The following is a 12,772-nucleotide window of genomic DNA, read 5'->3' as shown; positions in this document are numbered from 1 at the left end:
TCACCCTCTTGACTCAGCCCCTTTCTGAACCGTGGAGGGAGAAATCCTCTTCAAATCACACCCTGGGCCTCTCGTGTGGTTCCCTACACCAAGCCAGAGTATCGCTCGCCATGTGTAGTTCCCTCTCAGTATCGCGGTATTTCTACTTAAAACCAAAACTAGAACCCAGACAGACCGTCCCCAAAATGTTCTGATGCTTTCTTTGCAGGACAGGGAAGTTCACTTTTCTATCACAGATGTAACGTATGATATATTATATATAATTATGTAATCTATAATATAGCGTATATGTATAATATACATATATGAATTTATATATGTCTATTAATTATTATAGCATCTAGTCCATTGTGTACATGACGCAAGATGCCTAACAAAATTGTGTGAAATTTGAGGTTATTTTCAATTAGGACACTTCTCTTTCAAGAACTTCTCCTCCCCCTACCCACCTGCCCCTGGCCCACCTCAACTATGACAGTATATAAGGGTCCACCTGTTTACCTGAGAAAAAAGACGGCGCTTATCAAGATCCAGTGAGTGACATTTTAAAATAAATACCCTTAAAAGAAATCATTTAAAAACAGATATTTTCCTTTTTTTAATTTTTTTGTCTTTATTTATTTTTTTAAATTTCAATATGTTTTTTAAATCAACTAATGCTCATAGATCGACACTAAGGGACGCCAGGCTTAAATGTGCAGCATCTAGTTGTAAATGTAGTCTACTTGTAAATCAGCCCTCATAAAGTTACGCGGTGAATATATTGAAATGATATGTAGTTTTAAAAACGTGTGTAACAGTACATATATATGTATTTTAAAATATGCAAAATCCCCTCCAGGGAGTAAGGGATGACCTGCTGGAGCTCGGGGCATTTGGGGGGCCGTGAAACTGTTCCGTATGATATGGTCACGGCGGCTCCGTGATCTGATGCGTTTGTCAAAACCCACAGAAGGGGGAAAGAGAAAGCAGGAACGCTCCTGGAACAGGCGGGCTGTAGTTACTAACAGTGTATCGCTTTCGGCTGACCCATTGCAACAATGTAGCACCTACAGGGCAGGATGTTAATGACAGGAGAAACCCTTCCTGGGGGGGCTCTCCTGAACGCCTTACCCCCCCCCCACCCCCGTGCAATTTTTCTGCCAACCTAGAACTGCTGTAAAAATAAACTTTATGAGTCTTTTTTAAAAAGTATAAGAAAATAAATAAACACAAATGTTTACAATGCCCCTCCGGTGGCCTAATCCGCCAAGCGTCCGGGCGGATGTTAAAGAGGAACCTTTCTCCACGGCTTGTCGTCCTCCCCCCTCCCTGGCACGCTATTTCTTGACCTCTGCACACGTCATTAAATCTGCAGGTGGCAGGTCGCCGTTAAAAGGGGTCCCCTGGTTCCCGGAGGGGCCGGGACCGGTGCCTGGCAACGGCCGGTGGTGGGCAGCCTGGGATTCCCTGGGGAGAATGAGGCACCAGCCCCGGCCTTCTTTGGTTATCTCCGGAAGACACGAGAGTGGGGGTGGGAGGGACGTGGTTGAAGGTCCTCAAGGTCCCAGTCTAGTGTCCCCCCCCCCGGGGCCACCGCTGACCGGCAGCTCACCCGGGACCTGGCCTCTCTGAGCTGACCCCGTGGATTGTCAGAGCCCTGGGAGCGGGGCGGGCGGGACACCTCCAGCTGCAGCTCCAACTGCAGGGACGGCGTTGAGTTTGGCCGTCGGGTCGTCATCTCAACTCTGGCCTGAGGACTCCTGGGAAGAAGCAAAGGCCAAGCAGGGGAGCTGGGACGCAGGTGGGGGGCGCTGGAGAGGGCTGCGGTTCCTCAATCGAAGATGTCAGGTCCTTGACCCGCCTGAGCCAGCCGGTAGCAAAACCGTCTTGTGGCACTGAGGAGAGCGCGCCGTAATCCCAAACACTCCCTGCCCAGAAGGTAGACCTTGCCTCTTGGAGAGGCTGCCACTCTGGAAACAAACGAAGCTGGCTCTTCCGGAGCGCTCTTCACATCTGCTTTTGGTGTGTTCCTTTCTCAGCTTTTACAGATGATAATAGTTGACGTCGGTTGAGGGCTGGTTTTGCCGGGAGCGTTTTTAGGTCTGGAGTTGGCAAGCCCCAGTCAGTCTGCGTCTGCTATTATCACGAGTATTTTTAGCAGCGGGGAGACCGAGGCACAGAAGGGAGACGGGAGCCTCTCGACCCCAGGGATGTGCAATCACTGAGTGTGTGCTGGCCGAGCCAGGAGGCGGGGGCTGCGGGACCCCCTCTGGAATCTGTCCCGTCTCCTGCCCAGGGGCTCGCGTGCCAGCTCCGGGCGTCTTTGGCTGTTTCGGCTCCACGTGACCGCACCAGCTTCCTTGGCTTGATCCTCTGCCTCGATGTCCCCTGTGATCTCCGGGGCACACCAGAGCCCCAGTGGGGATTGTTGAGTGCGAGACGAGCTCGCCCCTCGACTTGGGTGGGAGCCTTAGAATAGAACCCGCAGTGGCACGAGGGAGGCGACGCATGAGGCAGCTGGGAGCTGTTTGCGGCTCCCACGGTCAGCCCGGCTTTGGTGGGGACGTGGCCTATACTGGCAGGGAGGACGGCTAAGAAGAACTAGAGGCTTGGCCCACTGCCCCATGTGTGATTCTTTCAATCTAGCACCTTGCTTGAGGTCCATGCATTCTCCTGAAACCAGCTGAGTACATGCAGACGAGTGAAGCACGACTCCCCTGGTGGCAAGAAATGAGGCTGAACTCGAGCGAGCCTAGGCAAATGCTGAAATGGGCTGATTTGGGTCATCAGGGATTCCAGGGGTGGCGTCAGGCGAGGTTTGATCCAGGGGCTTCAAGTGTCAGCTCCCATCCTCTCTCGTGCCATATTTCAGCTCCACTTCTCGCAGTGCCCCTTGACTGCAGGATTCTGTCCTTCTTAATGAAGACAGCTCCCTCTGTGTGCAGAGAATGAGGCTCCTGGTATAGGGTACCGTCCTTACAGAGTGGAAGCCAAAGTGGAAACGCATCCTCTGTCCCAGCTCCAGGACTAGTATCTCTTTAAGGGCTCTGACTGGTCCTGCTGGGGTCATGTGACCCTCCCTTGGACCAATCCCTGAGGACAGGGTGATTGGGCCCTACGATTGGCTGGGCTCAGGGCATACACCCGCCCCTGTGTGAGTGACAGTCCCCTCTGACCTCACAGAATGAGAAAGGTGGAGTTTTGGGGGGCCCAGTCCCCCTAGGGGAGGGAAGTGATCAAGCCGGCGTCAAGCTGGACCATCTGGCCAAGAAAAGAAGAGGGGTGGGGTGGACAAACGCCACAGCCACCCCTCCATCCAGGCCCTCGTTCACTCTGCATTTGACAGCACCACGTGTGACCCGCTCATCCCGCCCTTCACTCACTCCCCGCTTATCAGGAGTGCCCCGTGGGGTTAGCGGGGTGGGGAGTAGCTCAATGGTTGAGCGCCTGCTTCCCACTTACGGGGTCCTGGGTTCATTCCCCGGTGCCTTCTAAAAAAAGAGTACCCTGTGGGTCATCCATCCCCACCCATCCAGCCAACCAATGATCTATCTCCCATCCACCCATCCATCCATCCATCCACCCATCCATCCATCCCCCATCCAACCAATGATCTATCCCCCATCTCGCCATCCATCCATCCATCCACCCACCCATCCATATATATATTCCCCATCCACCCATACTCCGTCCATCCACCCATCCATCTCCCATTCATCTGTCCCCCATCCATCCATCCACCCATCTATATCATCTATCTCTATCTATCTATACCCATCCACCTCACTTATCTATGTATTCATCCATCCATCTACCCACCCATCCATCTCCCCATCCCTCCTTCCATCCCTCCCTCCGTCCATCTACCCACACATCTATCCATTCATAACCCAACTATCCATCCATCCACCCATCCATCCATCCATCCACCCAACTTTCCACTCATCCACCCATCCATCCACCCATCCATCCACCCATCCACCCATCCATCCACCCATTCATCCACTCATCCACCCATCCATCCACCCATCTATCTACTCATCTACCCATCTATCCACTCATCCACCCATCCATCCGCCCACCCCTCCATCCATCCACCCACCCATCCCTCCATCCACCCATCCCTCCATGCATCCACCCACCCATCCCTCCATCCACCCATCCCTCCATGCATCCACCCACCCATCCCTCCAACCACCCATCCCTCCATGCATCTACCCACCCATCCCTCCAACCATCCATTCATCCATCCATCCATTCCCCATCCAACCAATGATCTATCCCCCACTATCCATCCATCCATCCCCCATCCAGCCAGCCATACATACATCCATTCCCCATCCATCCATCCATACTCCATCCATAGACTCATACATCCCCCATCCCACCAACAATCCATCCCCCATCTAACCATCTATCCATCCACCCACCCATACATACATACATTCCCCATCCATCCATCTGTATCATATCATATCATATCTGTCTATATCCATCCATTTCACTTATCTATGTATTCACCCATCCATCCACCCACTCACCCCACCCATCCATCTACCCATCCCTACCTCTGTCCCTCCCTCCCTCCATCCATCCATCCACACGTTTATCCATCCATCAACCCATCTATCCACCCATCCACTTATCTATCCATCAACTCGCCCATCCACACAACCAATCCATCCATCCACTCATCCATCCATCCATTCCCCATCCAACCAATGATCTATCCCCCATCCATCCATCCATCCATCCATCCATCCATCCATCCACCAATATATGCATACACTTTCCATCCATCCATCCATCCACCACCCATACATACATACATTCTCCATCCATCCATTCACCCATCCATCCCTCCCTCCCCCATCCATTCATCCATTGATCTATCTATATCATCTATCTCTATATCTGTATATATAATCTATCTATATCCATCCATCTCATTTATCTATGTATCCAACCATTCATCCATCTACCCACCTATCCATCCATCCACCCATCTATCCACCCACCCACCTCACCCATCCATCCCTTCCTCTCTCCATCCATCCACCAACCCATACATCTATCTGTCCATCAACCCATCTATCCATCCATCCACCCATCCATTTATCTGTTCATCTACTTGCCCATCTGCCCAACCACCTATCCATCCATCCTATCATCCATCCACCCATCCACCATCCATCCATCCACTCATCCACCCACCCACCCCTCCACTCATTCATGCCACATCTGTCAAGAGTGCCCTGTCTGTTGTTCATTCATTCACTCAGTCCAACTAAGGATCCTGAGGGATCCTTGACCAGCACATGGCCCCGGGGAGAAGGTCCTCCCTTAGGCAGGAGACCCTGCCCAGAGCTAGCTGGCAACCTTCCTGCAACAGGATTCAGACTTGAAAACGAGGTGCTCTGAGAGGGCAGGGCAGAGCAGCGCACGGGACAGGGAATGGAAGGAGTGTCCGGGGTGTCACTCAGCCTCTGGACAAGACCAGAGGGATGTGGTCCCCACACTGTGCCCAGTGCCACATCGGGCAGCAGGAAACAGCAGGAACGATGGCAGGAGATGTGGGGAATGAGCCTGGGCAGCCAGGGACACTGTGACACAAAAGGGAGGTGGGGACGGCAGAGCAAGGAAAACTCCACCCGGTCTTTGACTTTGGGTCACCTTGCAGTGAGGAGCCTCCTCGGATGAGGCTGCAAGAGCCATCCTTTCTCTTTCTGCCCATCGCTTCCAGGCAAGCTGAGGGTCTCAGGGGTGGCTCGGCCATTCCGCAGCGGGCAGTGGCTCCTGCTGGGACCTCTTTCTCTTCCTTCCCCACGTGCTGGCTGCTTGTGCAACCGTTCGGAAAACATGTGTGCCGATCCCTGCCGGCTCAAAGCACCTGGCCTCTGCGGAGAACAGTGTCTTGGCTTCCGGGAAATGCACGGCGCGTCGGGGCAGGTGCAGATCCCCGTCTCTCCCCCCCCCCCCCGGAAATTCTGAGCACAAAGTGCGGTCCCAGAAATCACGGCTGGGTGCACGGGACGGTGAGGCGTGCAAAGGGCAGCTCTTGGGGAGGTGGGCGTGTCTTGCTTGCAGAAGCTACTATTTGGAGATCCTTGTGGGAGTCACGCCTCAGTCCCTGTCTCTGAGACTTGGTACTGGGCCCTGGCTCTACCTCTCCCTGCACAAGTTACTTAAACCCTCTGCACCTCGGTTTCCCCAGATGTAGAGTGGTGAGAGTAAGACAATCTTCTTGATAGGGTTCTCGGAAGGTTAGAGTGCACGAGCACATATTTGCAAGCCCTCCGCAAATGTTCCGTGTAATTACGGCACATGGGAGCCCCTGGGAGCAAAAGGGAAATTTGCTCCGAATCGAACAAGTCACCCCTGAAAAACAGTGGTATCTGTGGTCTCGAAAAATAAAAATAAGGAAATGAGGAAACGGCGGCCTTCCATGACCCTGAGGCGGTAAACGGCCGCTTCCTGCATGAAAATCCTGCCATATTCTGTGAAAATAGCCGTGGCCTTCCCTTCCTGCTGCCGGGAGTCCAGCCAGAGACGGGATGGGCTGTGGTGACCCGTGTGGCCAGCTGGGGACACGCAGGCATGGCCCTGGAGGTGGGTCCCCTGGCTGGCTGTGTCCTCAACCACAGCTGCTCCCGCCGGGGTCAGGCTGGGAGCAGAGCCTGCAGCCTCCAGCATCTGCAAAAAAAAAAAAAAAATCAAGACCTTGCATGTGCATCTCTGCTGCCTGAGGGAAGTGTCTACTTCGGTTCTGGCTGCTGGGGGGGGGGGGGGGGGCAGGAATGGGGGGACAGGAAAGAAGGTACAGAGAGTTCAGAATTGAGGGGAGCAGGGGGATGGGCTTAACAGGGCCGTCTGAGATCAAGGGAGGGGAATTTACCAGGAAGGCAGCAGCTGTCCCCCTTTCCCCGAGAGGCGAGTGTTTTCATCAGAGTAAAATACGTGACACGAAAACTTACCCGTTAGTGGCATGTAGTTAGCGGCATTTAGCTCCAGAATGTTTTCATCACTCCAAAAGAGAACCCGATAGCCGAGCTCCCTTTCCCCCTCCCCTCCGGCAAACGCTGATCTACTTTCAGTGTCCAGGGCATTTCTGGACATTTCCTATAAATGGAATCCCAACACGTGGGCTTTTGTGCCAGCCCGGTGGTGTGGCCGGGGCAGGCTCTCACCTGTCTGAAGGGCTCGGAAGCGTCTTCAAGTCTTTTCTTCCCGGAGCTGAGCGCTCCACTTACCGTGACGCTTCTCCTTTCAACGGTTTTCACACTCTTTTGGGTTTCTTGTCTCCCACCCATGAGGGGGAAACGTTTGAGCATGCATCCGCAAACGTGGGCATTTATTAACCATCTACATGCTCGTCCTCCCATCAAATATTAGTAAAGTGCAATGTTTTTTCTTAGGCTTTCGATTTTTGAAAAGGAATAGCAAGGCAAGTTCTAAAATTTTCTTCTCTGTTCACCTGCGAACGTAGGTCTTGTGTTGGAGAGTTGGAGAGCCCGGTGCTAAGCTGCCTCTGATCAGCCAGGGCCCCCGCTGACCCCTGGCTAGGGTCAGGGAATGGAATGAGGGTACAAAGGAGATTGCAAAGTTGTCTTTTTTTTATGCTCAGTGCTCAAGTGACCTTTCCTGTGTGTCTGAGTATTTCCTACTATCACAAAGGGAACAGAGAGATGCATCTTTCTTTATTTTCATTATCAGGTTTGGAAGCTCTCCACTTGAAAAAAAGAAACAAACAGGGGGATTTAAGCACAGGCCTCAAAAGCCGTAAAATGCAAATTTACCTGAGAGACGTGGGGTGCAGGGAGGGAGGGCTGAGTCTAGGGGATGTGGAAGGAAGCCCTTCCGGTTTAGACGAGAGCAGGAGAGTTGGCATCTTCGGACGAGTCCCTAAAACTGGTCTCCCTTCCGCCGATTTGCAGGGCATGCTGTTGAACTTAGCCGAGTAGAATCAAACTAGTTACAATGAAACAATTGCATGGCAACATGATACATATTAATCTAGCAAAGACATTTTAGCGACTCTCTTTTAGAAGGGAACAGCGTTTAGTCCATCGAGCATGTGCGCCTCTCTCCCCAACCAGGGTCAACAAATCTCACCAAGGTACTGAAACTGTTGAATTCCGCTGCAGTGACGGTAGAAAGGTTTGAATTTCACAAACGTGTGCCGCGGGCGGCCTCAACTTCTGGTCCTGTTTCCCGGCAGGCACCCACCCCCAGTCAGCTCAGTTTTTTTTTTTTTTTTTCCCAACAGACTGATATTGAATATTAATTAATGCAACCACCGTCACCCATTTCCTGCCTTGCAGACAGCTGCTAACTTTACAGCTGCGATGAAAACTGCACCACGTGTGTGGGGGCGGAACTCGAACAATGAAAAGTCCCTCGTGGTGCAAAAATCAGAAGCGGGCTCCTGGCTCTCCGCGGAGCGGGTTCTCCGGGCAGTCACGAAGGCGCTGCCCGCTGGGCCTGCCCTGAGAAAGAGATGCAGAAAGCGAAGACAGCCGGACAGGTTTCTGTCTTGCGGGAGGCAGAAAGATCCAATTCTACCCCGTCTCTAAGGGGGGCAGCAGTATGCAAATCACCCCTCGCTTACCGCCAGCTCTGCTTGTGCAATCGAGAGGAAAGCAGCAGGAGGAAGACAGCTGTGAGCTTTCTTGCACCTCGAGACCCAGCTCGAGGGGACGCCTGCCCCGAGAGGCCTGAGAGTTCTGCCAGACGCAGTCCCCTCCCAGCTGCTGCTCTGTTGTCACTTTAAAGTCAGCACAACAGACCCTGCGAAGGCGTCGCCGGGAAGTAAAGATGCAGAACCTTGGGGGCTGGGCGGTGGGAGAGGAGGTGAGGATGGCTTCAGGTCACATTTAAGAGACCGGATTTTTTAAAATTTTAGGGCAGTTTTAGGTTCACAGAAACTTTGTGCTTCAAGGACAAAGACCCCCCCAGATGTCCCCTCCCTTATCCCCCACATTTTCCCTGTTATCGACATCTCGCGTTAGTGGGGTACACTTGTGACAACGGATGATACGATTTTGATACATTTTTAGCTGCTGAAGTCTACAGTTGTCATTTGGGTTCACACTTTTTGGTGCCCGGTTCTACGAGTTTTGACAAATACATTGCAGCGTCATATGGAGTCGTTTCCCTGCCCTAGAAATATCCCGGAATCCAGGTATTTGTCCTGTTCCCTTCCCAACCAGATTCCTGGCAAGCCACTGCTCATTTCTCTGCCTCCATAGTTTTGCCTTTTCTAAAATGTCCCATCGTTGGATTGATACAATGTTAGCCTCTTCACACTGGCTTCTTTCGCTTAGCAATATGCTTTTAAGCTTCCTGCATGTCGTTTTGTAGCTGGGTGGCTCATGTCTTTTCTTTTTTCTTTTTTTTAAAAAGATACATAGATCACACAAAATGTTACGTTAAAATATAAGAGGTTCCTATATACCCCACACCCCATCCCACCCCACTCCTCCCACGTCAACAACCTCTTTCATCATCGTGGCACGTTCATTGCATTTGGTGACTACATTTTGGAGCACTGCTGCACCGCATGGATTAGAGTTTACATTGTAGATCACAAAATACTATTCCACTGCATGCATGGGCCAGAGCTTGTTCATTCACCTATTTGAAGGGCATCTAGTCTGCTTCCAACCGTTGGCAATTATGAACATTCATGTGCAGGTTTGGGGGTGGGCATGAGTTTTCAAATTACCTGTGTAAATTCCTGGATGGGTGACTGCTGTCTCATACAGTCTATGTTGAGCTTTGTAAGAAACTGTCAGACTGACTTCCAACGTGACTGCATCATTGTTGCGTTCCTTTCAACAGTGAACAAGAATTCCTGTGGCTGCATGTCCTATCCAGCATGTGGTGTCGTCAGCTTTTTAAGATGTTAGCCATTTCGATACACGAGAAGCAAATCTCACTGTGGTTTTTGTGTGCCTTTCCCTAATGGGACAAGATGTTGAGCATCTTTCTGTGGGCTTATTTGCCACCTGTAGATCGTTTGGTGAGAGTTCCATTCAAATATTTTGGTACTTTTTAGTTGGGCTGTTTGTTTTCTTATTGCTGAGTTTGTCTTTTTAAAATGTATTTTTATTTATTTTTAAAAGATACATAGATCACACAAAACATTACATTAAAAAATGTAGGAGATTCCCATATGCCCCACTGCCCACACTCGCCACTTCTTTCATTAGGGTAGTACATTCATTGCATTTGATAAGTACATTTTGGAGCAGTGCTACACAGCATGGATTAGAGTTTACATGTAGTTTACTCTCTCCCCCAGTCCATTCAGTGGGTTATGGCAGGATATATGATGTCCAGCATCTGTCCCTGCAATATCATTCAGGACAACTCCAAGTCCTAGAAATGCCCCCATTATCACACCTCTTCCTCCCTCTCCCTGCTCTCAGCAACTCCCGTGCTCACTGTCTCCACAATATTGACATAATTTCTTCCATTGCTAGAGTCACAAAACTCCTATAGTAGAATATCAGTAAATGCACTCTAATCCATATTTTATTCCTCCATCCTGTGGCCCCTGGGATGGTGATGTCCACTCCACCTCTATATCGAGAGGGGGCTTAGATTCCACTTGGATGATGGATGCGATTCTCCTGCCTGCAGTTGTAGGCCTTCTCAGTTCCCTGGTGTGGTGGTTGACCATCTTAACATCCCTGTTAGCTGACCTGGGTAATTCCAACGAACAAGAGGGTAGAATTTGCAAGGCTGCTGAGGCTCAGGGCCCAGCTGGCACATGGACAGTCCTGAGATTCAAGTCTCCTGAGCATACACCAACTCTAGCACCAACCACAGGTTCAATAAAAGTGACAGAAGAGGCATGTGCAGAGAGGTCACATCTGAGTCCAACTCCATCACACTCAGGAGCACAAATTCCAAAGCAGGGCCCACTGACAAGGCACTGAACTCCAGAGCCACCTGCCATGACCACAGGACCTTTGGGTCTCCATAGCCCTCAGGAGCAGCACTACCTGGGGTTGCATCCACTGTGGCTGCCTGTGAGATCCATGGAGACAAGAAGACACTTGTATGACAGTCCAGGAGCCAAGAGAAAAAAATTCCAGCCAAGAATTATTGCAGAGTTTTAAGAGTTCTTTGTATATTGTAACTACAAGGCATTTATCAGCTGCTGTGTGTGTTTTACAAACATTATCTCCCAGTCTGTTTGGCTTTTCATTCTCCTAACAGTGTCTTCTGCAGAGCAGAAGTTTCTAATGATGTCTGACTTGTCTATTTTATTTTCCTTTCATAGTTTGTGCTTGTGCTGTTATATCTGAAACCTCATTGCCGAAATCCAAGGTCATCCGGATTTTCTCCTTTGCTCTCTTCTAGAACTTTTAATTATTTTGCTTTTATATTTAGATCTATGATCCATTTGGGGTTAAATTTTGCAAAAGGTGTAAAGCTCATGTCTAGATTCATTTTTAATGTGCAGGAGCATTTCTAGCACCATTTGTTGAAAAAACAGCCTTTTTTCTACTGAACGGTCTTTGCTGTAATGCCAACAGTCGGCCGACTACAGTTATTAGTCGACGATTTCTGGGCTGTCTATTCTGCTCCATTGATCTATTGATTACTTTGCCAAGATTATTCTCTCTTGGTCAACGTGGCTATTATCTATTGTCTTGGGCAAATGGTTATTATCTACTGATTGTCTATTGATTGTCTATTGTCTATTGATGATTTTGCCAAGATTATTCTCTCTTGGTCAACATGGTTATTGTCTATTGATTGTCCATTGTCTACTGACTATTGATTATTTTGCCAAGATTATTCTCTCTTGGTCAACATGGCTTTATAGAGTATCTTGGAAGTATCAGGAAGTCTCAATCCCCCAGCTCTTTCTTCTCTTCAGGACTGTGTCTGCTCTTCTGGGCTCTTGGCCATTCCTAATCATCTGTAGTGTCATTTTGTCGAGATGCGCATCTTCCGAGGAGGCTCAGGGATGGGAGGTGTCATGCCCGCGCCCCTCTCCAGCCGGAGCGCCTCAAGGCGAGGGCTTACAGCGCCTGCTGGGCGACGCTCGGGCCGAGATGCCTGCCCCAGCCGTGGTTTCTGAGCACCTGTGATTTCACACTGTGTTTTCTTACATCCCGGCTGTGTGCTCACTCAGCCAACACCGAGCCCGGGCCAGAAGCCCAGCTCCGTGACCAGCTCTGTGTGTGAAACGCAAGAAAAGGAATTATAATACGGCACGGGCAAAACATACGGCAACGGCGTGAGGATAAGAATACAGAAATGCAAACCACGAAGCCCTCAAAAAAGACGGAGGAGGGTGGGTAGCGGTCCTGGGGTGGGAAAGGTACTTCTGAGCAGTACCTTTCTCAGTTACCCCCTCTTACGTGGATGTACTGAGCTCCTTGGGCACACACCCTTCCCAATCCACCCCTTCCAGCTTCTACGGCTTTGTGTAAGAAAGAAATCTTTTGGAAGAAAATAAGTCTCACCTGATTGTGGAGAAGAATTTATTCTCGATCTTGCAAGAACCAACCAGAAAATGTGGCTGGCGCCCCGAACAAAGAAAAATGACACAATTTATACCCCTAAGCCTAGCACACAAGCCCTTCCTCTGTTTCTCCATAGATTGTATACTTCAGGGGTTACAGTGTATCTGAGAAGTCCAACTTTCCTGTGCAAAAGTTTTTAATTAACCGCTTCCCCCATCACATTCCAACTGTTTTAGATTTTACCTGCCCCTTTTGCCAAATAAGGAACGGAATTTAGTGCTGAATTGGTATTGACTTAGCTCTTT

The sequence above is a fragment of the Dasypus novemcinctus genome, chromosome X, assembly GCF_030445035.2.
Source record: "Dasypus novemcinctus isolate mDasNov1 chromosome X, mDasNov1.1.hap2, whole genome shotgun sequence".
NCBI classification, from domain to species: Eukaryota; Metazoa; Chordata; class Mammalia; order Cingulata; family Dasypodidae; genus Dasypus; species Dasypus novemcinctus.
The sequence above is the reverse complement of the archived record's forward strand: the minus strand, read 5'-3'. Positions refer to the sequence as shown.